This window comes from Gavialis gangeticus, unplaced genomic scaffold (genome assembly GCF_001723915.1).
Source record: "Gavialis gangeticus isolate Ggan-Ray unplaced genomic scaffold, GavGan_comp1, whole genome shotgun sequence".
Taxonomy (NCBI): domain Eukaryota; kingdom Metazoa; phylum Chordata; order Crocodylia; family Gavialidae; genus Gavialis; species Gavialis gangeticus.
This window is the reverse complement of record NW_017728992.1, coordinates 123,814,018-123,817,805: the sequence shown is the minus strand read 5'-3', so window position 1 is coordinate 123,817,805 and position 3,788 is coordinate 123,814,018. Positions and strand designations below refer to the sequence as shown.

The 3,788-nt window shown below is 52.9% G+C and overlaps 1 long non-coding RNA gene across 1 annotated transcript in view; it reads left to right on the top strand.

Moving 5' to 3' along the window:
• Positions 1–3,788, top strand: part of LOC109304912 — a 20,195-nt gene that overhangs the window by 796 nt on the left and 15,611 nt on the right. The gene's annotated exons all lie outside the window — the stretch shown is intronic.

Genomic DNA, 3,788 nt, shown 5'->3' with positions numbered 1-3,788 from the left:
GCCGCGGCCACCGGCGCTCGCCCCGCACCGGACCTCTTGCCCCCTCCCCCCCGCACAGGCTGAGCTCGGGGCCGCCCGCCCACGGGGCAGCAGGCAGGCGGGGAGCACAGGATGCTCATTGTTCCCCGGGCTCCTGCCGGGGCCGCACGTGGGAAACTCCGCCAAAGTCGCTGCCAACTTGCAAGGAAACGTCCTGTTCCCCGCTCGCGGCGGCGGCGACTCCCCGCGGGGAAGAGGCATCGAAATTGGGTGGGGGAGTGAAACTCTCCAGAGGGGGTGGGGGGGGTGTGTGTGTGTGTCCCCGGGCTGGGCCGGCCCCAGGCGCCGCCGCACACGGCCGGAGCCGCGCGGGTTGAAGCGGCCCTTTGTGAACCCGCTGCCTCCTCCCGGCTTTCGCCTCCCGGGACCTGCAGAGCCCAGTCCCCGCCCCGCGCCCGCGCCCGCGCCCGCGGCGATTTCCTTTCCTTCCCAGTCCAGCCCGGCGGCCCCCCAGGAGCCTCCCGCATCCCGCCCGGGTTCAGCCCGCATCCCGCCGCGGGGTGCAGCTCCCAGCCCGCGCCCATGAGGTGCCCTCCCGCCCACGCCGGGGCGCGAATGCCTGTGCCCCGGGAAGCTGCCCGTGGGCGCGGCTTGTGCCCCGGGGACACTTCGTGAAGCGATCTGGCCAGGAAGTTCACTCGGAAGCGGCTTCGGGGCTGGGGCAGGGGACACGGGGAGCGAAGCCAGTTCCTCGCTCCAGCCCCATCCCCAGACACTTGGGCTGAGGGCTCGTTGCTGCCGGGCCGGTCACTCCCACGGCGAAACCTGCGGGGGGTGCCGCGAGGATGCGCCCCCCACTCGCTCGCCCAGGAGCCAGCCTCGAGCCGGGGCATCAGGTCCTCAGTGGCTTCCTTCCCTTTTCCCTTCCCCTCCCCGGCAGTGAAGCTCCACTGATCCGTGTGACAAGAGCTGCTCGCTGCCTGCTGCAACCGTTGCGGGGGGGAATCATTCAGTCTCGGGCTTTTTCTGGAGGAGAAAGCAACAAACCAAAACAAACCCAAGCGGGTGCATGAATTGTGGAGGACAACGTGCGGCCACCTCGGGCCTATGCGGGCTCCTTTCTTCTTCCTGTGTGAACGCGGCATCCATGGAGTGCCCTTCCCGAGGGCCGGAGGGAGGAGGGGGAAGGGTCAGCTTGTGGAGGTGGCTGCTGCTCCCTCCAGGGCTGGAGGTGGGGAGGAGCTACGGGCTGAGGCTCATCTCTGCCTGGGAATCGGGAGGGCTGATTTTTGTCCCACGGTTTCAGCAGGGAAATGCATTTCAAAGCTGGTGGCTCAGCACACTGCTGTGGGCTCCTGCACGCGCATTTCTCCTGTCCATAAAGTTGGAAAAAAAAACCCCCAGCCCAGCAACTTGAAACGTAGTTAAAAAGCGGATAAAAAAAGAAACGTAAAGTAGTTTCTGCTATGAAAGCAGCTCGGCCATTTTTTTGGTGGTTGTTACAATCATATATCTCTATTTTTAACCTTCCCCGCCTTGTGTAAAAGTCTCACAACCAGAGGACACTGACTTACCAGCTGCCTGTTCTAGAGAAAACTGAAACTGATTGCGCAAAGTGTTGACAAATGCACAGAGTAAACAGGCTGAAAAAAGGAAGAGGAGGAGGTGGGTACCTCAGGAGGTATCAAAGAGCTGCCCCAGCTCTTCAGCAACACTTGAGAGTCAGGCTGGAAGTTCCCTGGCTTCCGAAGAGGCCACGCCGTGTCCTGGGAGAGGCAGGCAAAAACCATTCTGAGAACAACTGCCGGAGCCTTAGTGTTCCCCCTTGAACGTTTCGTTTCAGTTTCCTGATTAGCAGAAAACAAGAGTTCACAAAGTTCGGAGTGTAACAGAATATCTGGAGTGAGACCAGGGGAGAAATATAGAAGCATTGCAAAATATCACCTCCTTACTAACTGTCCCGGAAGGCAGAGGCATAGATATGCAGGAACTCGGTCAAATGCTATATTAGGAGAAGCTGCTTTACAGGTATTGGAATCACCCCTTCACAAAGGTGCTGGGGCAGATCCTCAGCTGCCGTAAGTCATTGATTTCTAGCACTTTGGGTCCTGGCATGTTATAGTAACTGGGTTTTTACTGGGTCTTCAAAGCTGAATGGGATTCTCCAAATATTCTCCAGCAGTAGAGGAAACTGAAACTGTACAAGGGTCTTTAAGAAGAGGCTGGATGCCTACCTGGCTGGACTCGTTTGAGTCCCATTTCTCTTTTTGGGGTTTTTTGTTGTTCTCCCGCCCTGGCAGGGGGTCGGGCTAGAAGATCTACTAGGTCCCTTCCGACCCTTAATCTATGAATCTATGAAAGGCACTTTCCTATAAACAGGAGAGTCATGGCCACTTCCCAAATCCTCATCCACAACAGGAAGTGGAAAACTAGGAGAAATATTTCAACAATCAGAGGCAGGACCAGCACATCCTGAACTAGAACACAATTACACTTGTGCTGCTAGGCGACACAGGTATGAAAGAAATGAATGTTACAACATCTGCAGAAATGGTTTGGGCCCATAACGCTCATTTGAAAACTGTTGAGGTGGCCACCAAAGAGAAACTTATAATCTCCAAAGTCATCAAGAGAAACAACAGAGCTCAATAAAAAAGAAAGGAAGCAGCAGCACTGAAGCTGGCTGGGGCTGGATCCCACAGTAATATCTTAACAAAATCACCAGCGATTGAGAAGAGCGGTAACTCACGCAAATTCACCTGTGCTGCTTAGGGGAGGAACTGCATAATCCTTGGAAGATAAGGAGTCACTTGGCAAGAGAAATAAGATCATTAAGCAGGTTAAAGAAACTTGTCATTCAGCAGAAGGGACTGGAAAATTTCATTGGGGTAGTAGTTCAGGGAGTCAGATGTGAATACAAGTGAATTTGCTTATTTTACCAGAGTGATATCATTCCAGGAAAAGGGAGAGTTTTGTACACATCTGAGCAAATCTATCAGACAAAGTCATAAGTAACTTGTTAGAGAAAAAGTTCATGTAATTTCTAAATTAAGAAGTTGAGATCAGTGAAGGGCCTTTCTAAGTGTCAGTGTTGTAAAATGCAAATGACTTCCCATCACGTGAAAATACATGGGGGAGGTTAGATTCCATAGGCTTTGATGAACTCATATCTGTTTTAAAAGGAAGATTTAGTGAAATACGATATTCAGGTCTAGGCACCATCACATCAGAGGAGGACAGCATGATAACGTACAACACTGATGTATACAAAACCAAAACATCGGTTGTATGCAGTCAGGCCACAAGGCCTCACCGGTTTACGCCTGATTTCCTACAACAGTTAAAAATACTCCAGGAATCTTAAGTGCTTGAGAAGTGCCTGTACAAAGAACTCAGCTGTATGGGACTAAATAGGCACATCTGCTTAAGGAAGATACAACTCAAATACAATTGTCTCTTCAACACCAGGCATTGCCAAGAACTGAGCCACATTTGGAGGTTTCATGATACCACCTACCTTAGCTCACTCACCTCTCTGTGTCCTCTGTTGAAGGCTTCTCAGCTGTGGTGTTGGGCCTTGGTGCCTCTACAAATTACATTGTTCACAGATGTTGCAAACCTTAATGTCTTCCTGTTTTTTATTTTCATGGGCTTTACATAACCCCACCTACTCCATCTCTTATTGGCTGGTGGCATCTTGTTGGCAGGTCCTGAAGCAGGTTGGGGGTCATAGTCCAACCCAGCTCCCTGGGTCTGGTGTTCTTGGGCTTGGAATGGCCCCGTTCCTCTCTGCTTAACACTTCTGAACC